This window comes from Hoplias malabaricus, chromosome 7, assembly GCF_029633855.1.
Source record: "Hoplias malabaricus isolate fHopMal1 chromosome 7, fHopMal1.hap1, whole genome shotgun sequence".
NCBI lineage: Eukaryota > Metazoa > Chordata > Actinopteri > Characiformes > Erythrinidae > Hoplias > Hoplias malabaricus.
The window spans coordinates 32772370-32797168 of record NC_089806.1 but is presented as its reverse complement, the minus strand read 5'-3'; the positions used below and the strand labels follow the sequence as shown (position 1 = coordinate 32797168).

General features: G+C 38.4%; 1 protein-coding gene across 5 annotated transcripts in view; it reads left to right on the top strand.

Moving 5' to 3' along the window:
* Positions 1–4932: 4932 nt before the first annotated feature.
* Positions 4933–24799, top strand: part of ncoa1 (nuclear receptor coactivator 1) — a 63594-nt gene continuing 43727 nt past the window's right edge. For all 5 annotated transcript variants that reach the window (XM_066677696.1, XM_066677693.1, XM_066677694.1 and 2 more), the window contains exons 1-2: positions 4933–5649; positions 13568–13745. The gene's annotated coding sequence lies outside the window, so the exon portion shown is untranslated. The remainder of the gene's footprint in view (positions 5650–13567; positions 13746–24799) is intronic.

The following is a 24799-nucleotide window of genomic DNA, read 5'->3' as shown; positions in this document are numbered from 1 at the left end:
TTTGGTTTGATTGTCAAAATGAATATAGTTAAAAAGGAAACAACAATAATGACAAGAAATGTAAAATTATAGACATGACAGTCAAAACAAAATCAAATACAAACCAAAAAGGTACAGGCTGAAGCCTTAGCTTATTGTGCCCACCCTACTTTGTTTACATCTTAAATGTTGAATCATGAAGAATTTGTCCTGAATTAGTAGATCTCTTCTTTGAATAAACTAATTAGTCTAACAAAACTTGACAGGTGTTAGTGTACAGAATAAGCTGCAGGAAATACAGGCAAATGAGGACAAACCTAAGAAAAAACCAGAAAAACTACTCACACCAATCTAATTGGTGATTATTACACACCAACTCCTCACAGGCAGTCACCCAGAGCGGGAATCGAACCCACAACCTCCAGGCCCCTGGAGCTGTGTGACTGCGACACTACGTGCTGCACCACAATACGCATCTAATTAAATAACAAGGCAATAATATGCACGTAAGTATTAAGTAAGATTTTAAATGGAACAAAACTAGTCAGCTTGTCTAAATTCTAAAATAGTAATTCTGTATTAAAAATCTGTGCTGCAGTTTGTCCCCCTCCCCCCCTCATTAAACATGACAAATGTCTGTTAACAGCTGAACTCGGCTTTGAAATCACGTATTTCATGACTCAGTACAAAACGTGTAGGCTATACATTATGCATGGGTGCTCTTTGTATGAAAAAGTAAGAGGTTTCAGTGGGTGTGATGCACCTACATAGGCCTAAATGCACCTGCCCCCCCTTTTTTTCTTTCTTTTAACGTCGGGCCAGTAGCCACATCATGTTTTCAGCGGCACTATAATATTAAGTGTTATGGATAATTTTGCACCAAATAACGTCAGTGATTGCACAAACACTGTTGTTACCTGTCTGATGCTGTTGGTCAGAGGAAAAGTGTATAACAGCGGTTTGGCCTGGCGCTCAGCACTGCATGAGTGCTACCTGGAGGAGGAGTAAGGAAGGGCAAGGCAGGAGCTTGTGCGTGCTGTGGATCAGATCAGGGCAGAATTCTCACAAGAACTCAAAGAAATGGGCTCCATTAGAAAGGGCACTTTTCTCATCCAGGGCAAAAGGGCAAGTGCTTGATCACCACTAGGGGTCTATCTGTGCACATGCCTGATCCAGACCCATATCACATCAACCAAAACACTATATGGCCAAAGGTTTATGGAAATTAGAGGGGTATTTCACGAAAAGGGTTTCTCATTTTTGCCAGATAACTTAAGCATGTACAATAGGAACAGACTTGAGGGCGATTCTTTTTGGACAGTCTTCAGTTAAGTTGAGAAATCTTCTTTGCGGAACAGCCCTCTGCTTATCCAATATTTCTTACAAACCCTATGGTATTCAGCAACAGTGTGTGCTCTTTATAGCAGGATTTACATTAAAGGTTTGTACCTTCAGTGGGTATATGATGGCATTCAGCCACAGAGGTGGCAAATTCAGATCCAGAAGGTAAAAATTTCCTGATGTAATATTGCTTCACCCACTGGGAAAACTGCAGCTGTAGAGTAGCCTGTATAGAATAATGTCTGGCATTGTTTTGCTGAAACTACCATGGACATCCCAAGAAAAAACTTCATCTGTCTGTCTAAATTACTGGGGTTTGCCTCTACATCAACAGAAATTTCTCACATCACTGTAGCCTGAATGTTTCTTGTGCGGTGTCATCTAAGATATCAAAGGTCAGGCTCTGTCAGATGTACCCTATATTTTCTCCAGTTTTCCTTAATCATTTCAAAATCTGACCCCTGTCCCCACTTTTTTATTGAGTGTGTGATAGGCCTTATATTAAACATTTTATTTGTATTTAATAAAACAAATCTTTAAAAAAAATTAGGGCGGCACTGTGGCGCAAAAGGTAGTGTCGCTGTCACACAGCTCCAGGGATCTGGGGTTGGGGGTTCCAGTCCCACTCCGGGTGACTCTCTGTGAAGAGTTTGGTGTGTGCTCCCCGTGTCCGCATGGGTTTCCTCTCACTGTCATAAAAACACACATTGCTAGGTAAATTGGTGACTCAAAACGTGTCCAGAGGTGTGAATGTGTGAGTGAATATGTGAGTGTGTGTCGCACTGTGAAGGACTGGTGCCCCCTCCAGTGTGTGTTACTGCCTTGAGCCCAGTGATTCCGGGTAGGCTCTGGTCCCAACGCAAGCCTGAAATGGATAAGCCGTTACAAGACAATGAACGGATGAATGAATGAATAATAATAATAATAATAGTAATAATAAAAGCACAAGAAAAAAATCCGATTGCTCAGTAAACATGTTGGAATTATTTTTTGTAAGCTTAATTTAGTTTAATAAAGCTTCAAGAAAAATAAAAAAAAACACATATTCTTGCTTTTTTGCACTTTAAAAAATGTCCGATTGTGGGGGTTTGTAATAGGTTCATCTTAAAATTAAAAAACAAATAAATGTGGTCAAAGCTTGACAGCAAACACAGCTGTCTCTTTTGTGAGACCACAATGATATGTGCCAACATAATAACTTTTATTTTTGTAAATAACATTTACTGAGGTCCTGAAAATCAAAGAATATTTTAAATTATTTTTAAGTTGTTGGACACCTAGACTGCAGTTCCTGACACTAAATAAATATGTATACAGTCTCAAAAGGTGTCAAAGGAGACATTTTTCTCGAAATTACAGCCCTGCTCCAAAGGACAAAGATCAGTTTGTCCATTTCTCATAAATGGGAGCTTGAGAACAGGGAACAGGCTCAAACTGGTTCACTGACACTGTGGCAAACACTTATAGCTGTAGAATAGCTGCTAAGGAAATGAATGAATGATTGCATAAAATTACAACACAATTTCAAAACGGTGCTTCACAGTTGTAGTAAGAAAAACATCACTTAGTTCATTAAAAACACATGTTGAAAAAAAAAGCAAATAAACTCAGATTATTACACAAACCTGGATATTGCACAAACTGGATATGTCCAAAATATAATTGTCCAATTGTTTAACATTCTTACTGGAGATTCTTAGCTTCTTTAATAGAAATTGAGGTCCTTCAACATCTGCCGGACTATGCTCATGGTCTTCTTTGAGTCTGTGGTGGTGAGTCATATCCTATATGCTGTTGCATGCTGGGGCAGCAGGCTGAGGGTAGCAGATGCCAACAGACTTAACAAACTGATCAGCAAGGCCGGTGACGGTGTGGGTGTGGAGCTGGACTCGCTGGTGGCAGTGTTGGAGAGGAGGATGCTAACTAAGCTACAGGCCATTATGGACAATGGCTTCCACCCACTCTATGACACAGCGAAGAAACACAGGACCACATTTAGTGCAAGACTCATTCCACCGAAATGCACTACAGAGCGACACAGGAGGTGTTTTCTACCTGTGGCCATCAAACTCAATAACTCCTCCCTCAATGTGTGACATCATGATTCATCCGTGCAATACTCAGTACCACTTTATACTGTTCATATGTACAGTAACAATAATAATATGATTTATTTTTCTTAATGTGTGCAATAATTCAGAGGTGCAATATTCCATACAGTATATTTAATATTTATTATCACAGCCAATGCCACTATACTGTATTTTTAAGAATGTAAATATGTACATATTGCAAATTTCTCTTGTTAGAAATTTTATTAGATTATTAGAGTGTTTATTCTTTATATAAATGTAACTGTAACAACAGCAATTTCCCTCTGGGATCAATAAAGTATTTCTGAATCTGAATAAGTTTGTGCCTCTAAAAGCTATGTCATTATATAAAATGGTTAAATGTGTTCTGTCTAATCTCTGGAACATTGCTTAAAGTAATGAGAAGTTTTAATGCACATATTTGTTGTAGATGTTGCAACAACCACTTCCTGTCACCACAATTCTAATAATGCAATCTATTATGATGAGTTGATAATATATATTTTTAAAAAATCACATAAAAAACCCACATAACACTTGTTTATATCCAAAATACATTGCTTTTAACGGGTTCTATGAAATCTGAAATCTCTTTCTGTTTCCATTTCACAAAAGGCACATGATTCTACCTGCTTATTCATGTAAGACAAGTTTTCAGCGTCCCTTCTCGAACACACACACACTCACTAATACTTTCAATATTAAAACTGCCGTTTTATTCACAGGTGTATCTTATGGACAATAACACTGATTTAATGTCACATATTTCTTGAATTACAATTATACGTGAAACAATGTTTTAAGTAACTATTTTATTTATGTAAAAACTGTTGTGTGAAATGAGTGGACTGTTTCTGTCCTTACCTGTGTCAGTTTTTAAGGAAAGAATGAACAGCCAAAGACATCCAAAGTAAAGACTTTTACGTTGGTAACGTGCTTATGTTGGGAACAACTGCAATATGTAAGGTATTTTGATTAAAATTAAAAGGAGGAAAAAAGACAGTACAATTTAGTCACCAGTTTCATCCACATTCCTCAGATTCATCCACAGTCACTGGATTCATAAAGTTATCAAATTCATCCACAATCATTAGATTCATACCCAGACATCAGATTCATCACTATTATCAGTTCTTCACAACTGACAGGTGTGACAGGGCACAAAGGCTAAATTAAGGTGTTGTGAGTTTCACATTCTTCATTACTCTCTTTCAGAGAGTACAGGTACCTAAACCTGTCGTATACAATTGGGGCTGGTGCGGCCAAAAATCGATGACAAGACAGACAAACGTCAATTTGTGGGTCAACCACTTGTAAATATCTTCATATTGGATGCAGAGTTAACTATTTGGGAATATTCAACACATAATAACCCACACAGCGCACTATATTACAATACGGTTGTCATTTTAGGCCAAATTCGATTAACAGATATTAAAATACGTCTTCTATAACAGTGAAAGTGTTCCCTTTAATGCCCGAGCGGGACCCTGACGCGGGTGCGCGCTTTGGACCTCGAGAACGCGCGGCGCATTCTCAGCGCGGTTCTATGGATTTGGTCAGATTTCCAGAATATCCGCATAGCGCCAGTCTATGACGCGGATGAGATAGAGATCAGCGAGGTCCGCACAGCTTCGGCGTGACGTGCACGGCTCCTGTTTGTTTGTGTAGCTTGAGATTGAAAATGGCGGTGGGGAGAGACCAACGCGAGAATTAAAGACACAAATAACGAGTCGACAGCTCTGGAAGAACTCAGTTAACGGACACAATAAAGCGCCCGTTCACAAACCGTGCAAATCTCCGGGGTTTCGTTCAGTTTCGGGGGAGGTCTGTAGCGCGAGTGAGCGCACACGGCGTCGTCGTGGATTTAAAATAGCTGCTGCTCTCGGAATTAGCGGCTAACCTCGTTAGCTCAGCCTTCAGCTGGAAGACTTAACGGACACGGCCGTGTTGGCTGCTTCGGGCGAAGTTGTTGAGCACAGAGGACCTGAACTAACCTTAACTTCAAGGCTTTGGGTTCGCGGTGGAAATAGCGTGGAGGCGACGGCGCTTTCGCAAATAGGCATTCTCAAAAGCGAGCGTAAACTGGTGGACTATCTCTCTTATCTCTCTTGTCAGAACATTTGCATCTAACTGCATGCACGCCTAATCGCTCCATCTGCCCACCCTCGGTGTGTAACACAGCCGTGTGGAAGGTTCAGGACTCCTCGGCCGGGGAGGAGAGCCCCGTGAACAGGTAACACATTGCAGGACAGACCCGCTCCCTTAGCAGCAGAGGAGGGGAATGGTCTCATGCAGCAGTAGAAGAAGCTTCGCTCCACACTTCACAGAGCTAACACTGCGGCTACAGCGGCCAAATACTCTAAAAACACTCGTCTGACCACTGCAGGTTACCTCTCTACCTGTTAATGTGCGAACGTGCACGTTACGTAATGTTACATAATGTGAGAAGCGCATCTTTCTCGTGTGGAGTGACTGGATATTTGTGGTCAGCGCTCGTGAGTGTGTTTGTTGTCAGTTTGCACGTAACCCAGTTAGCTGACATCGTGTCTTGGAAACTCGAGTTTCCCCCCTTGTTTTTTGAAGTAAGAGGCTGATGCAATTCGTAAATATTGATATTTCAAGACATAACATTCATCCACAGGCCGTGCAGTTCACATATGGAAAAAATGACTTTAAAACAAACATGCTTAGGTTCAATTCACCTCTTCACCAGCAGTTTAGCTCCGTCCACTCACAGTGAAGTTTCTGGACGCAATGATTTGTTTAGTCACAAAACCCTGCCTGTTTAATTCTGTGGTTAAAAAACAGGCTTGGAACAACTGAAAAATGAATTACCACTAATTCAGATGTCTAGGCAAATGTTACTCTAAAAATAACGAAAGAATAGACATAGAGTAGAAATTGGACCCTTAATTAATTTTTATGCATGGGTTAACAAACAGTACCAGTCAAGCCAGAATGTCACCTCACTTATTTCACAGACTGACCTAGAAGGCTTTGCGTCAATGACATTCAAAACCTTTTTGATTCAAAAAAGTGTGTGTCAACTGAGAAGAATTTACTCTCACTGTTTATTTATGCCTTTGAGCACTTGGCTCAATATGTCCAGCGTTACCATAATTCAAGAATAAATACAGGGCTGTGTGAAGTGGCTCAATGAAAGAAACTGGCATATTGGCGATATTAAGACAGTTGTAATGTTTTTTTGCTTTTTAATGAATAGCTCTTTGGAAGTTAGGAATCATCGAGGATGTTGGTTTATAAAAAAAAAAAACAATAACTGTGGTCTTGAGAAAAACATGTAGCTCCATAATTGTAACTTTCAAAGGAAGTCCATGTAAAAAGATTTCATTCCAAGTTCTTCTGAAGCATTTCTGTTTGTGCATTCATTGTGAAATTTTCACATAGTGTGCTGGGCAGCTGCAGTGTTCAAACTAAAAATCAACAAAAATGTTTTTCTTTGGACTGCAATGATAGATATATAATGGGCTGGCATAGGATGTTTTGCATCTTGTCCTGTGTATAATTACAATTTTATAATTTTCGGAATATATATGAGATTACTGCATCAATTATTTTCAAATCAGTTTTAAATGGATTTTAATTTATTCATGTTTAGTTGGATTAACAAGGATTAAATTTAATAATAGTAGTTTGTCTAGGGCTGAAAGGGTTAAAACTTCTTAAGGACCTTCTGTTTGCCTTTTAAATTTGTGGTCTGACCTACTGTAACTCGACATTATTGCATAGAGTACATTCACTTGAACTTGGCCTTAATGTGAACTTTCTAGAACGATGAGAGAAAATACAAGGTGCTCTGTTATGAGGTGCTGTTTGACATGTGGCGCTACTAACGGCATAGTATTGAAACCAGTTCAAATAGGGTGCAGGCAGCACGTTTGTAATGGACTGCTGACAAATTTGATTGGCTGCCTGCCCAAGGTCATACCCAGTAAAAGCAGTGGTTAGCAGTGCAGATGTATGCTTAGATTAAGGCTGTATGCATGTGAAGTGGTTGTATGGCAGAGCCAAGTGTTGAGAGCACATGGAGGTGTTGGGGAATGCTATATGGCTAGTAGAGTGAAACATGCCGCATGTTCCTAGAGCCATATGCTGGCCTTTGCTTTTGCTAAATTGGTGTTGTTGCTGTTTCTGTGCTCTCAAACTGATGAATTATCAAGGGGCTTTGTTGTTCCAGCTTTGAATTTGTTGCTGGTGCCGACTAAGCAGTCATGCCTCTCTTTTTCTGCAGAAGTCATGTTAACTTGCATGTTATCTTAACATTTGAACATTAACTACCTTTATAGATAGAGATCAGACACATGCACCAAAACACAAACTGATAAGTCTTTTGAGAGTCCCCTGCTGACTTACCCTCCTTTGATCAAATTGCAGTTAAGGCATTTTCTTAAATACAAATGAATGCAATCAAGCCTAAGCCTAATCTTAAATCCAGTGCAAAATATAAACCTAACTATCAAATCATAAAAATATAAAACTAATCATAAACCAAATCCAACTGCTCTTGATTATCCAAGTGTCAACAGGTAAGTTTAATAAATTAGAAATTTTCTGACAATTCAGTATTATTTGAAAATGAATCCATAACACTAAAGTTATAATGTAGACCGAAAACATACTTGTATTCTTAGCATAAACATATCCTGAACTCTTACGTTCAATCCAAAACATAATCTTAATCCTTGAATCCAGCCTATAAATGAAAGATAAAAAAAAATGTACTTTTTAAAACAACCCCAAAAAACTGTTGGATGTGTAATACTGGATTGATCAAAATGTCCTTCAGTGTGTGGGTTTTTGTTTTCATTTTTTCAAGATGTCTAATATTGGTAAATATACATTTACACAGCTGTTGTATTCCTAAATAAAGATGCTAATATTGCTGAATATTTATAACATCCTGTACTTGGCAAACCCATGCCTTATTAATGAAAAATGAAAAAAATTCTTCACTTTATTTACTGTTATTTGTGTAAACCTTTCAGGAGGTGAAAAATGCATTGTCAGTGGTCACATTGTATTTATTGACTGTTTCCTGATGCTTCATAAGTAATTTATATTATATCGTTGTAAACATGAGCATTTACATAATAGCATTTTTTTGTTATAACAATATCCATAACATATATGGAAGATTTTGCTGATGCCTTCTTTAATGCCTTTTTGTTATCCGAGAACAGTGATTTATGTAAAAATGCTTTTTGCTTTTTTGTGTTTTCAGTGCTTTTTTTTATATATATATTGCATTTTATCTTTTATAATCAATATTTATAATGTTGGCTGATTATATATTTAGTTAATTGGCTTCTTGGTAACTTGTACTGATGGATTAAATACCGAATGTTAGAAGAGGGATGCACAACCAGTAAAGAACTGAATGTCTAAACTTGCCTTTGTTGGATATGCTAACTGAACATGATAGGTTATGTGTTATTGCATAAGCCATGTAGGCCTGCTGTGCTGAACAAAAGTATCTCATATTAATTTCCATTATCCAATCAGCACCCTGGGCAGCTCTGACAATTTGCATTCATAAGGTACAATGCGCACAATCGTTACAGTCATGGGTTTCAGGACATCTCAAGCTCACCCTGTCCCAGTACTCTTTAAAACGCTAATATTTGGCTTCCTGGTTTGCTGAAGAATTCGCATATGGGAAACTGAAAATGTTAGGTTTTTAAGACGTAGGTCTGACAGTTTAGTGTCGACTATCAATTACTGTTCATTATCGTGAGTGTGACGAGAGTCATAAACAGACCGTTAGTGGTTAAAGTGGCCTGCTGTCCTGTCCAAAAGTGCTTGGGACACTAATGAGCAGTTCACTCTTTTGCAATTATTATTAAAAATGACACTCTAGGATATAAAATCAAGTGTTAACTAAAAATAAAAATCTCAAGGCAGCCTTTTTCTTAATATGTTTAATAGGTAAATGACTGAGAATGTATGAAAATGTTCACCTCATAAAAATGTGTATAAATGTGTACCCTATGCAGTAATTCTTTAGTGGTGGGTGGTTGGGGGGTGTACAGAATAATACAATACACTCAATATTCAAGCCATTCTTCAGCAGTATGAAAATGTATGGTTAGAAATGAGCAGAAAAGCTTACTGGCAGGTAGAATATCGTCAACTCGGATCTCTGTTTCACCCGTGACAGTGCATTCTTGAGAAACCTAAGGCGCTAACTAAAGCCATAGCATGTGTTTAATGTGCAATATTACAGGTGGAGACGTACAATATTTTTCAAGTAATATTTTATTAAAAACTAGATTCAGGAGATTAAGTGCAATCAAGGAAAAAGAAACAAAATGCTAAAAAGATTATGCCAATTCTGAAATAAAATACCATGGCAGACTAATGTGTGTTTGCTGGCCTGGATAGTATTAATCTTAACTAAGTGCATTATGTCCGGATTACATAATAGAGCGCGCCCAAACATCTGTATTATGTAACAATATAGAAAGGCATATACACAAAAATTCTTTGTTTGACAGGTTTGAACCGAAAGTGAACAAATGGAAGCAGCTGCTGTTCCACATATATTTACATTAAAGCTATGATTAGGTTTGACCACTTTGGAAAATAGCTATTTTTTCTGCTTCTCCTCACTGTTTAAGACTCTGCACTTACTGCCATTCTTTTTAGCAGAAAATTCCTCTTACTTCTGCGTTTACTTTCAGGTTGAATGCATGTAGGCATTTTGAGATGACCTAAATGAGCTACTTTCATGAAGCTCCAATTCATACGTTAGTTTCAAAGCCAAAGGCACATAAGGATACATGTGTAGCCAAGGTCTAATCACAGCAACTGTGCACAGTGACACTGATATGGTGCCATTCGGCAGCACTGTGGCTCATTTCCCCTCAGTGGCGGTGTGAGCAGCTCACTGCCGCAGCCTGGAGAGGGGCGCTCAGCTGTGCCTCCCTAGTCGTCAGAGAAGCTGACCTACATTCTCATCTCTGGAAAAAAAAAGAGCTTGTGCAGCAGACTGTGAGAATGTGTGGGGGTAGAGAGCGTAAGAGGGAGAGAACTAGCAAATGAAAGAGAGAGAGAGAGCGAGAGGAAAAGGAAAAGGAAAGTTAGTCTGCTCGAGTCAACCATTGGATGCTCTCCTGGAGCAAAAACCGAGAGGCAGACCCAGGGCTCAGCGTGTTGTTTCTTTTGTGGTGGGACCATGCAGGAATTGACGAGGAACATGGAGCTTGTTTACACACTGTTGTGGATCTTAAAGACTTTTACTTGCCGTGTACTCCCTTCTCATGGTGGCATAGAGAAGATGCAAGAGATTTTACAAATGTAGCATCTCCTGCCTGCTCCCTCTGCTTCAGGACGTGTATTTACAGATCTGAAGAGGTGAGACTGAAAGTCTCACGCCAAAGTTCAGAAGTAGGAATGCTGTGGTTCAGGATGCTGTAGCAAGATCAGTTTTTTCCAGCTATTCATATATACTATACGTAGCACTCTTGCGGTTAACTTGGTTAAGTTGAGCGGTTGTGATTCTTAATGTGGAAAGAGATTAAGGAGGATGAAGGTATGAAGAAGGGGTTTCGATTACTGACCATTTTTAGCATTGGGGCTCCAGCTTATCTTGAGGTTTTTCATTATTTTTTTTAAAAGATTGGAGTAGTGTATTTTCATACAAGTTACTGTATGAGGTTGATTTATTTTGCTATTTGTGTTGTCACTGAAGAAACATTTTTAATTGAGGTTAGTAACAGAGGACGATATCTTTCACATGTGTTTAATGTCTGTTGAAATGGACTAGTCAGGAAAATGAAAACATGAGAATGCGTGCATATTCTGTTTTGATAAATATATTTGTTGATGGATTAATTTAGTTGATAGATTTTAAGTTAATGCAATAATACATATGCACATCTTTATGCTAGAGAAATATTAAAAACTCTTCATGACTGATTGTGTAGAATAACCCTACGGAAAGACTATTATTTATTTATATATTTATTTTTTTAAGCACCCGGGCTAAACCCTTTGTTTGGGACCTTTGTTCTGTTACACTGACCGTACTTGGTTACACCAGAATGCCACTAAGAAAAACAAACAAAGCAGCCCTCTCAGGGAAATAATCAGAGCTGTTCTCCATTTCCACAATTTTTTTCCCCTTTGACCTGTGGATCTTCTAAATTGGCTTTATTTTGAATTTCTCTTTTGGAATTCCATTAAAGAAAATAGAAAAACACACATCAATAAAGCACAAATAAAAACAGATTTACTGTACACTAGGTTTAGTTGTTTCTTATCTGTGAATATAACTGCCGCTCATTTGGCTTTGTTCACACCAGTTACTTCCTCTACGTCCTGTGAGTTACCTGTGATGTTATCTTAGGTTGTGAGGCCTGTAAGGAGTTGTTAAGTTCTCATTTTTAATGAATTAGACACCTCTAGGATATTTACTCAAGTAATTGTGAAGGGTGTGGCCTCCTTTCTTTCAGATTGTATGGTCATCAGTTCCTCAAATGTCATGTTCATTAGGGAATGTGTATTACTGTAAAAATGACTGATTTGTAAGAGTGGGAGAAAGAATGCCTTGTCTCATTCTCTTTTAAAGAACCTGCTGTACTTATTGTATACTTTTGCCAATTATTTTTATCAGCAGTCTTCTAAATGCTTGTCTGTATACTACAATATATAATTAATGAATTTGCTTGATTGTTTGGTTAATTAATTAATTCTTACTAATCTACAAAAGGTGAGTGTCATGCACATGACCTTAAAAGGTTCCAGACTTATCATAACAATTTACCATCATGCAAGTCTGAAGCATATTCTGTGAAAATCACACAAGGAGAAAATGTTGTTACGTCCCTATTTAAGAGGTTGGAATAAGAACATTAACAGAACTGTCACACTGCTGGGACCAGAAATCTATTTCTTAGCCTTCTGAATGAATAACAAGCTTAAAAAGTGAATGTACGTGATGTTTTTAAAAAAAGTTTTTGTGATATGATTATGATCGGTGAACCATCCCAACAATCTTGCTTAACTGGAGACAATTACAGAGAAACAGGCTTGTGAACAGTTTATGGCTGTTTGTGTCTTAAAGTTACAGCGTTGAATAAAAATTTAAATAAAAATTTTGTTTGATAACTACAGTGCTACAAATTGGCTGAAAGCCCAGTATCTTGACACTTCATTATGCCATCTAAATGTATCCATCTGTATAGGTCTGGCCTGTGAAAAGTGCTTCCAGATTGGAAATTATCCTGTTTATTTTTTTTCTTTCAGAGTGAATGTAGTAAAAAAAATGTGTGGGTGCTAGCACCTATTAAGGTAATTCTCATGCCTGGTTTTACTTAACTCTCTAGCATATTTCCTCACCTAAAATAAAGTATATTGCCTAACTTATGAAAAAAAGATCTGAATATTTGATGGAACAGAGCCTAAACATGTTTAGCAGGAAGTGTCAGTCCTTTTTGTTGTTTCCTTGATGGGAACAGTGCTTTGCAAATTATCACAGATTACATATGACTACGATATTTGTGAAATGACAGAGCAAATCATCTATTTTCTTGCATTGTCTTAACATTCTTTCAAAACCAGATGCTGAATATTTCAAGCCTGAAAGGAAACAAATGAAATATAATAAATATTTATATGTTTTTCATATTTGTCTTGGTCACAGATTCGCTAATACTACATGCCATTTGTTCAGTCGTGTAAAGATGTTTGAATCACATGCCACAGATCCTCAGTGCACTTCATATCTCAGCTTTGATCAGATCACTTGTTCTGAAGACTGGTTATTGAACTGTTCTCAAGATTGTTATCTTGCTGAAAAATGGGTTGGTTTCCTGTCATCTTTCGATTGTGCTCCACCCCTTTCCCCAGTTTTATCTTAGAAGCGCCCCCTGCTGAGAATTCATTAGCATGGCACTACCGCCGCCATGTTTTACTTTTAAAAGCACCCGTTGGAAACCGTGCATAGTCAAAAACAAGTACATAGTGTAGAGTAATAAATCGTTTACATATTCCAGCCTTATCAGTATTGCAAAAAAGATTACCAGATGACATTTAGTGCTACACTCTTATCTTTTGCCATTTCACAGAATGTCATGGTGTGAAGGTCTTTTTTAAATTTTATTTATTTTTTGTTTGTTTGTTGTGTGCAGTGTCCAGCTGTTTCCTGCCTCCCCCAGTGGGATGGTGCTGCATGACAGAGAGGGTATGGCGACATAGCCCCCTCTGCTTTGCAACTCTACTTGCCAGTTACCATCACACAACCCCAGTGCAGTGGACCATATCCACGGTGCTCCCCTCCATGCGCACCTTCTTGGAGCCCTAGATCAAGTAAGCTAACAATATCACTCTGTATGACAAGCTTTGATTCAGATTTGTTTTATTTTCTTGTATGAGCTCATTGAATAATGGAAAAGATCAGCTACAATATAAAATGATTTCACTAACAATGACATGATCTTTAAACATATTTTCAGTATTTCACTATATACTGACTGGTGTTTGTTACAGGGCACTATTGTCAGTTTGGTGCACTCAATTTATTATTTAGTTTAAAAATATTAATATAGACAAAGCCAAAAGGTTCATGTTTGATGGAAGTGTCATATTTCTTGTTTGCCCTTGGAAGTTTTTCAGTGGATATTATACTGTTTGTATCAATATCGGAATTATATCGTATCAATCAAAATTAAGAAATATATTGTGATATGCCCGGTACGGTGGTGCTGCAGGTAGTGTCGCAGTCACACAGCTCCAGGGACCTGGAGGTTGTGGGTTCAAGTCCCCCTCCGGTTACTGCCTGTTTGGTGTGTTCTCCCCGTGTCCGCGTGGGTTTCCTCCGGCTGCTCGGGTTTCCTCCGGCTGCTCCGGTTTCCTCCCACAGTCCAAAAACACAAGTTGGTAGGTGGATTGACGACTCAAAAGTGTCCGTAGGTGTATTCCCACTTTGTGCTCAATGCTTCCAGGTAGGTTCTGGATCCACCATGATCCTGAACTGGATAAGCATTACAGATAATGAATAAATGAATGAATGAATATTGTGATATAAATTTTGGCCATATCGTCCAGCCCTAGCTGGAAATGTCTCTGACATCCAAGCCTTTTATGCATTGACATGTTTCGGGTATCATAGCAATTGACCTTTAACATTCTTCTGCATCAGGCCAAAAGCCCAGGCTGCAGTGAGGTGTATATGGTTTGCTGCTGCTAAAGCTGTGGAGTTCTAAACTTACTACAATGAACTAAGGTCAAATATATTTGTGGGATTCTTATGGCTGTTTAATGATGAACTACACAATACATGTGACTGGTTTCAGTTTAAACATAAACTGTGGTAAGGAACAACATACACAACACAAAATACACTGCACGTATATTTTTAAAGGTTATATATATTGTTAGTTACCCTACTTTTTTAAATAAGAGTCTGATGTAGCATGTAAACATTGCATGTGGACCTCAGAGAAAAAATGCATGAAAAATGGATGTGGGCACTTTAAATAATAATAAGTTTATATATAGAGCACTTTTCATGCATGGAGCTCCTCAGTTGCTTTACCGTGAAATATCTAACAGCAGTTTAAAACATAGCAAGGGGTTTTTCTTGGCAGCTGTAACCTTGCTTTTATCTTAATATCATCTTCAGCTTTTGCATTATAAGGAAATGTGGAGAGAGATGATTCAATGGCCTTAAATCAATTTTATTTAATTTAGAATTCAACGGAGAGTAGTAGTGTAAAATTGTTTCTTGGGTATGATTTGCTTTGTCTGTAACTAAAATTTAAATCTGTGACATTGGTTGTTGAAATGCCAGTTTTCAAATTCCAGAAGGATTCAGCAGAGTGATGAATATATGATTGAATTACATGAGCATGTTAATTTTGAGAGCATGAAGCGATTACTTTTAACACACTACAATTTCAAACAAACTATTGCGGCTCCAGTGGGAGTTGTTGTGATAACTGATTTCTACTTGTTTTCAGTAAATGCAAGTCAGATGTGTTTGCAGGAATGCAAATATATTTTTACTGTGGAGATCATGCTGTAACCGCTGTTCGAGGTTCCGAAAATTGTCTAAGGCACAATGACCAGTAGTCTGTTTGTGTAGGAGGCATTGACATTGACACAAAGAGGTTGGTTCAAGGAAATTAATTCAAATAAATGTTATTTATCTACTACTCTAAAAACAGAAATTGGGGCTCTTTTCCCATATCATATCGGGGGGGGAGGAAAAACCTCACTTGGAGCTCAAAATGATAGCACATCTCAATAGAAAAACAATTACACAACAAAACAATATGGAAAAAAAAAGAATAACGGACTGACTTGGAATGTTCAGTAGTAAGTATTCAGTAAGCTAAAATGGGACTTTTCAGAGTAAACATGCTCACAATATTTAGATAATGCATTTCTAGAATCTGGTTACTTGTATATTCTTTTTGATCTCCACTTAATACAACAGAGAATTGAATGAGTCGCTAGGAAACCACCTGAACTGGCAGTCCCCCCTCACATACATTGTGGAAGGTTGCCTCCATGAATTAATCAGAGCTCTAATGGGCTCTCAATCCAATTGAAAAGAAAGCCAATTAGTTTCGCCCATATGATGGTTCAGCCAGTGGGTCTGGGTTTCCTCCTAGGGCTGATGTGCTAATGAAACAGTGTGAAGCAGCTCTGCCACCTGCTCTAAGCTCCATTCTAGTCCATCAGCTTCTGAATCCCTTCTAACTCACTTTCCCTCTTGCTCCTATGCCTCTCAGGTTCATTTATTACTCACTACATAGGAGCATGTATAGGAGCATATGCCATTGTGTTCCAAGGTGCAGTGTTTGGCATACTATTATTGTTGGACTTTGTTTCCTTCTAGTGTCCTAAAATGCCTTCGCCTGCTAGAGATATTGTGCATTATACACTACTGCATAATATTTTTATCTAATATGTCTCATGATTATTATTAGGGTTCAAGCACGCAGTGCGTAGAACCCTATTGCTTTTGTTAGGATTTTTCTTCTTTTTCTTATTATTCTTTTTCTCCGGAAAAAGTTGTTGTGCAGAGGAGTCATGAGTTGTACAAAAATCAACATCACTTGATCACTTAGGTTTTGAGCTAATTTGCATAATATACAAAATCACACATATATGAGCATGAACTAGTCCCTGGAAATGTACCCAATATGGACATATGTGCTATCAGCAGTGAGAGAGAGAGAGAGAGACCCTTATTCAGAGACATATTAAATTGATCAACCATAACATTCTGGCCACCTCCTTATTTCTAAAACCACTGTGCATTCTCTCAGCTCCACTGTCCAAAGGAGCACTTTATATTTCTATGATTACAAAGTAAAATCCCCCTGTTGCTCTTCATATTTTTTTGGCCCCTTTCACCAGGTCATGCAAAACAAAACAAAAAAAACCCTTGCAATGAGAAGCGGTTCCACGTGGGAAAAACGTGCTGCCTTTGTATTTGATATTTTCCTGGCATCTCATATAATCTATGCCCTGTCCCAAACAGAGCTCTACTCCCTAAATAGTGCACTTTAAAAATGTATATTACTAATACTACTAGACCACTACATTGTGGAGATTTAAAACATTTTTTTTTCGTTTAGATTCAGCCCTAGTGTTTTGGTGGTGTAATTGTAGAATGACGCAGACACCAAAGTATAAATGCTAACAATGGTGCTGGGCTCTGGCATAGCCTACAGCCTAATTGCTGCATCCAGTCAATGCAAAAGCATACATCATCCTTAAGTAAGTGTTGCTCTGGTACAAGAGCAGAGCTGTGCTGACCTGTGGTGGCCCTTTGGGGTCTTGACCATTTGAAAAACTGGGTGAAAGTGGGCAAACATATGGCCAAAATATGCAAAGCAACTGGAGTACTACAGCCTAATTGTTGCTCCTGCATGGTCAGTGGACCTGAGAGAATAGAGAGTGAATGTAGAAATGGGGAGGCTGTCATAATGTAATGGCTGATATACTGCTATACTGGTTAAAAACAATATGAAATTACTAGTGAAAATCTAAAAACAATGTGTTAAATAATATATAACCAATGTATGAATTTATTCTAATGTTCTAGTACAACTTAAGTTTCAAGTAATTGACAAAAAGCTACCACGAGTCAGGAAACAAAAAAATATATTTTAGATTTGTCCACAATTATGGTCTAGGTTGGAGATGACTGGAAAGGGAAAAATTAACTGAAGAAGCTTAATAATCTAATGTACTAAGGCAGCTTTAATTGAGTTCATTGCATCTGCTGAGCCCACAGCAGCTCTACACTACAGTCCACAGCCTACAGCAGGTTGTGTCTTAATGGAAATATTAAAAACTATTTCTAAGCCTTAACCCTATCCGGGTTATCTTTTACTTCTGGAACAGGGTACAGATGTGTTCCTGTATACTTCTACTCCATTATCATTGTGTGCACAAATGAGGCTATATGTCACCGCTGTCCACAGAAAAACATGTATCCCCATTTTTGTCCATTTTTAGCTTACCACATCATTTGAACACAGCAAGTTCAAGATGAATGGACCAGTAGAAATGCTGCAAAATTACTTTAATTACTATTAATTATTTTCTTCCATTGATTACATTGAGAGTTGAGAAGGTTTTTCATTTTCTTGTGAAGTCACTATTTTGGAGAGGCATATTTCATTGGACACTGGGGAAAAATGTGTGTGTCTGTCTATATATATATATATATATATATATATATATATATATATATATATATATATATATATATATATATATAAAGCCAAATTCATATGGTTAAATATTCATATTTGTAATTAACTTGTCTACTGTTGATATTTCAAAGCATATATTTTCATTTTTTCTGCTTAGGTTGGCTAAATATGACCGTGCCTTTTTTTGTTTGTTTTTTATTTTTTTTTGGCAAAACATTTCACATGGTGCTGATAATGGTTCAGCATCAGGAAATTCCAAGTCCCCATTTGCGCACACAATTATTTTGCAGTTCACAATTGTCCCAGTGGTAATATTGAGCAAGGCCATGCAATGTCCACATGGTGTTTCAATGGAGCAATGGAGTTCTGCTGCCTCTGTTGGAGGAGCACTGCTTCCTCCCTAGAGTAAACATCCTGGCTTTGGGCGTAAACTTTGAACTAGTCAAAGAATATGCATGGGGGGGAAGAAGGCGGGCACTATCCCGACCCCCCCCCCTTCCCTACTCTTTGGCTTCTCCAGCAGGTATGTCCTGTCACATAGACTGTGACATTTCACCCAGCTGGAAGTTCTGCCTAATCACATGGCCGCTATGTAGATGCACACTTGGGCAGCCAGTGGACCCCTATGCAGCAGTCCACAAGGGCAAGTGACGGGCTGGCTGTTTGGTTTAGGTTACTTAAGAATGCAGAGCAAGATAATTCCCGTCATGAGCACCAACATATGAGCTTCTGTTCCATCTTGTTGTTATTTGAAACGTAGCACCTTCAAATCAGTCTAAAGCTATAGATAACGTAGCTTTTCATTGTATCTTGTATGAAGTAAAGAATAATTCCAAAATAACGATGGTGCATCGCTCACAGGGCTATCACTATGACCAATTTTGTTGCATGCTGAACGTTCTCTGGGGCAAGTAGATTGGAATATTAAAAAAAATGTTCAGTCTGACTTATTCAGTCTGGAATATAATAACTGAAAACGTAGCACCTTTTTTCCTCTGGGACTAAAGTTCTCTGTTGTTACAATAGATTTATGTTTTATTGTTGGTTTTGAGGGAAAAATTAATGTAAAATATTAGTGACTCAGTGACACAGCAGGTTAAATAACAAAAAAAACCCACCACAGTGCAGGAGCTCTTCTTATGTAATCCAGATGAAGATGGCTAATGAGTCATTCATTGTCTGAATTTATTACTGAAACAGGATGAAAAATGGTTACAACCATTCACTCAAATACATTATCTCCCTCTCCACAACAAACACGGTGTTGCACTAATTAGCGCCTCTCTACAAACCATTCATACAGAACCATCAGTAAATGTTTGGTAAAGTAGAAATGATCTAATAAACTTAACGATACAATTAAAAACTACAGAAATGTGCAAATACTGTAGAAATGCTTTGTCCTATAATAACATATGATAAAATGAATTTGTTTTGCTTTAATCCAATGTGAATTAAATACAAATGAATCCAAAAAAGATCAAATTATTGTTTATTAATATTGGTAAGTGCTAATTATTGTTTATTGTATTGGCTCAATAAATAAATAAATAAAAATAGATCTGTGCAGCCCTAGTGTTTTAACCAATCAGGGCTGATCTCTTGACCAAGAAGAGATTTTAATGGATGAGGAGGAGCCCTTCCATCCTTTTTAGGTCACTAGTTTCTTTGTGTCTATTGTGGTGTCATTGACAGGGATATGTTATTTATTAGTAATATAATAAAACCTTGAGATCAAGAATAATAACTGTTATTACACCAGTAATTAGTAACTTAAAGGTGGCATTATTAATTTTTAATGTTGTTTCTATCTATTTCTGTGGTGTGGTTTCTTATTCCTCCTTTGTAACATAATCTTCACAGGTTTGCCTAAGTTGAACACGCTTTGGGAGACAGACCCAAGCTTTCAGAGAATAAAAATTCAAGTGAAATCTGAAATTGAAAGTAAAACACACAGTTGCATGTTCTAAGTGTATTCTGAGCTTCCGATGACGTAACTCTGATCATGATAAACCCGTTTGTTCTAAGTTTGGCAGGGCTGTTTTGAGTCCCTCTAGATTTGCTTTCTCCTGGCAGTGTGTCACGAAAGGGCTGTCTGAGAGAGTGGACAAATAGGGCTAAGGTTTATAGAACAACCATGGAGCCTTATTTACAAAGGGAGAGAGAGCACAAACATGAGCTGGAGGATATAGGGTGTTTAAGCAACTCTAAGTTGAGTAATGAAGACGAATGGTGATGAGCTGAAGGCTTCTGTGGTATCGGGATTGTAATCTGAATCCCTGGGTGGTGTGGCACTCCACGGGGCCGTAGCTAAATGAGCCGTGTAAAATAGAGTAATGGCATGAATTCTTCTGTTGACAAACGAGAAAGATTGCTCTTACAGATGGCATGGATTTAAGATCAATGCTTGAGCAACATGTAGTACAGAAGAGCATAAAAACCTTTGCATTTTTATATTGTAGTGATTTGAATAGCTGTGGCCTAGTTGAGAATGAATGTGCAATATTTCTTGCAGCATCAATTAATAAACGTGGTGCTAGCTTCTGTTACCATGCAGAATTCATGTTTTCTGGAGCAGTATGCATTTTCTTTCTTGGCCTATATTGCTGATGGGAGGTAGTCAGCAACAGTGACTGCGCGGCTTTCTCCCGGAGCGAACCATTCTTGCGAGGGACACAGGGGGAGCGGTGTGTGTGTGCAGCCGAGCATGGGACTTGCCTGTTATGAAACTCGCTGGCTACCTCCTCACCCCCCCCCCCCCACTTTTCCTACTTCTCAGCCCTGAGCTTCTCCACGAGGGGCCTCTTCCCCCGTTGAGTTATCCTCCTTTTCCCAGCCATGTTCCAGATTTCTCTCTCCTTCCCCCGGTGTGGGTGCCGGAGCGGAGTGTGTAAACAATGCTCTCCCTCCCCTCTCCCTGGGCATGCGGTGGTCTATCCCGCTCCCTCAGCGACATGCGTTGCTGTTTCTGCCTGTGTGTGAGGTGATTAAGGCAGCTCAGGCAAGAAGCTTGGAAGGAGCCCACCGTAAGCCAGTGAAATGGAGGACCCCGGCCCCGAACTCATGCGGCCGGAGGGTTCAGTGGTGTACTCGTTAGCCTGAGCTAACAGACCTCCCTTGCGGTTTTTTTTCCCTTCTTCTCCTCCTTTCTCTTTTCTTTTTCTCCCCCCCACCCCCCCACCCAGTGCTGCTTGGCTTCGAAGGCCACAACATCATTTCAGGTGTGCGACTGCATGTTTTCCGAGTGAGTCCCTCCCACCCCCTCACCCCTTTCTCTCGTAGTAGTAGGTTGTCTAGCTGTAGGTACTGTGCACTTGCATGCGTTCGAAAAAGAAGGCTCGAAGGCCTCCTATGGCTTTATAAGGTTTTTTTTTTGCCTCTGCTGAGGGAGGGAGAGTGTGTGGAGTTTGCACATGTTTTGGTCAGTGAGTTCACCAAGTTTAGGTGTCTGTTTATGACTATGTGCACTCCAGTTCGAGGTGGAAAGTGGCTGGACAGTGTTATGAACTTAAAATGCAATTGTGGGCCATGGAAGATGGAACCAGCTATGCAGAGGAAGATTTTGTTTTGGTTCCAGGGTGTGCAGATGTTTGCGATTGGAGAAGTCAATTTTGATAACACATTTCTCCTACTTAGGCTGCATGTGTTGTTGATAGTGTTCTTGATGATGCCCTTGGAACACTAACTTGTACATAAGTTGCTACTAGCGTTGGACGATATGGCCAACATTTATATCACAATATAATTCTTAATTTCGGTCAATGCAATATATTTCCGATATCAGTATAAACAATAAAAAAAGTAATATTTTTAAACTAAATTTAAAATTTAGTGAAGTTTACTGATGTCAGCGCTCTGTAATGAGTGAGTCAGTGACAAATGTTGTAAATAATGTATATTGAAATATTTTTATATTGTGATATATATTGGTATTGAATTACTGTCGAGCTCTAGTTGCTACTATTTAAAATACTGTGATTTTTATATAATTGGTATAGTGCATGTAATTTTATATTTATTTATTTATTTTGTTTTTTCTTTGCCTAGTGAATGTGTGATTTATACATTTTGATGTAAGCATAAACATCTATGTAAATACAGCTTTAAAGTGTCTTGAATTCCTTGTATATTTCTGTATAATAGCTGAATAGTTGAATCATTTTGGACCAGAAGTTCTTCTGACTGCAGTCTTATTCCATAACACAAAAAGGAGCATCTTGCAATGATATTTTATTCCTGATGTTGAGAAGGAAATTTGACGGTTGCCTTACAACCTACTGTGAAGACGTACATGCTCTTTGAGAATATCAGCCTGCCAGGATCAACTTGCATTCAAATCTCTGTTCCTTTCAAGTGGCACAGTGGTTTTGGCGATTTGCCCGTTGTTGCAAGATTTGCAGATAATGCACTTCTTTAGCAAATCTGAAGCAGTATAGCCTTATCTAACCGCCAGCTCCTTACAGGAAAAGGAGTGTGTTGTGGCAATGTGGCAGTGCAGCAAACCAAAACAAAATGCATTTGAATGCCACGGTGAGTTGCCTGGTTTCCAGCTTGTTGGCAGCATGCTCTGCTCTTACTCTAATAGTCTGAAACTGACTTTGTTTATTTGGCTAAATCCTTGGCTGGCTTCCTGCCTGCCAGGAGATCCACCATTTATTTTGGGGCCATAGCTAACATTTATAATGTATGACAGTCACAGACTTTTCCTACTCAACTTGTTGCTAATCTTGGCTGTTTGAAGAGTTGGTATTATTCTGCTGATTGTATGTATGTAGAAAATATGAGATAGAACAGTAGGGTGGAAAGGAAGTGCTGCCATAGCAAGGTGAATTGGAGAAATGTAAACTTAGCTGCCTTTGCAAGGATATTTTAGAGATTAATTCAGTGTGACAACATTAACTGGCAATAAAATATTATTAGGAATCATGTTGACCACTAACACATCATTAACGTCTTAAATACCCCTTTCCCCTTATTATTAATATTGTTGTCTTTAATTTATTTATTATTTTTTTAAAATACATTTTTGGATCAAGAAAACATTTTTGCCTTGAAAAGAAATGTGTGCTACCAATTTCTAAGCACACCAAGTCTACCAAGTCTAAGACCATGAATGCAGCGTTAGAAATTCTGTTTTAAAATAAACTGTGTAAAGATGATGCTATATATCAAGGCTTTAGCACTCTGGATATGCAGTTCAGCTCTGGACACTTTGTCTCTATAGAAGCCTTTGCCTGGCTAAGAACTCCAGGAAATACTCATCACTTATATCATGTTTGATTATTAGAAAGAATAAGAATTTATTAGTATTAGTAAGAAATGTGCATGTAGGGCTGGACAATAATTCATTATCAATATTGTAGTGCTGGGCAATTAATCGAAACGTAATTGAAATCGACATTCAGAACTTCTAATTGATATAATCTTGTCTATATCAATATTTTTTTCAGTTATGTCCCCACTGTGTGTTCATGTACTGTCCCTTTAAAACCATGCTACCAAGTCATACCCATGTGATTCTGTGATGCTTTCATGTGATGCCACATGGAACAACCTAAACGCAGGCAGACCAAGTGACTCGAGCAGCTCATACCAAACAAAAACACACCATCTGTGTTTTGGATGTGCTGTGTTTTGACTATAATTAACAATAAGAAGTCAAATGTAAACACTGAGAAAAACAGTTTCAGTGAGCAAAGCACAATCACACATCAAATATAAACAGTGCTAAAAAAACAAGAGAGGAACAAGCTCCCAGCAACATTAGAAGAAATATCCCATATTTAATACTGGAGCATATTTACAGTACGAGCCTCATCACTGAACTGTGTGTCAGAAATTCAAAAAAATCGCTCATTAATGATAATCGTGGTAAAATGTACAATTAATTGCGATATTGATTTGTGCTCATATCGCCCAGCACTAATATATTGCAATATAAAATGTTTTAAACACATTTTCAATCTTTCAACATTAATTACACTCAATTTTAACGTTAGTTTAAAAATATGAATATTGTTCATCCAAGATATGTTTGTTTGATGGTGATGTTATTTTAAATTAAATTAAGAAATACATAGTGATATAAATTTTAGGAATGGAGCTAGGAATGGCTCTGATGTCCAAGCTGACAGCCAACTTTGGTTAAGTTGAATTCCTGTTGGGGCGGCACGGTGGCGCAGCAGGTAGTGTCACAGTCACACAGCTCCAGGGGCCTGGAGGTTGTGGGTTCGATTCCCGCTCCGGGTGACTGTTCTCCTCGTGTCTGCGTGGGTCTGGGTGCACCGGTTTCCTCCCACAGTCCAAAAACACAGGTAGGTGGATTGGGGACTCAAAAATGTCCGTAGGTGCGAGTGAATGTGTGTGTCTGTGTTGCCCTGTGAAGGATTGGCCAGGGTTCCCGCCTTGCGCCCAATGATTCAAAAAAAATTCTGAATGCACCGCGTCCCTGAACTGGATAAGCGCTTACAGATAATGAATGAATGAATGAATCCCTGTTCCTGTGTCTTGATTGAGACTGATGTAAAGGAAAGTCTACAACTGTGGGGAACTGCAGCTCCAAGACTTTTAAGGTGGAACAGTATGTTTAAAGGGAATAAAACAATTATTGTTTGTACGTGGCCGTTTAATTTGAGTACGCAAAGAGACCTAAGAGCTAGCAAATTATCAGGAAATCTTATGAATTTT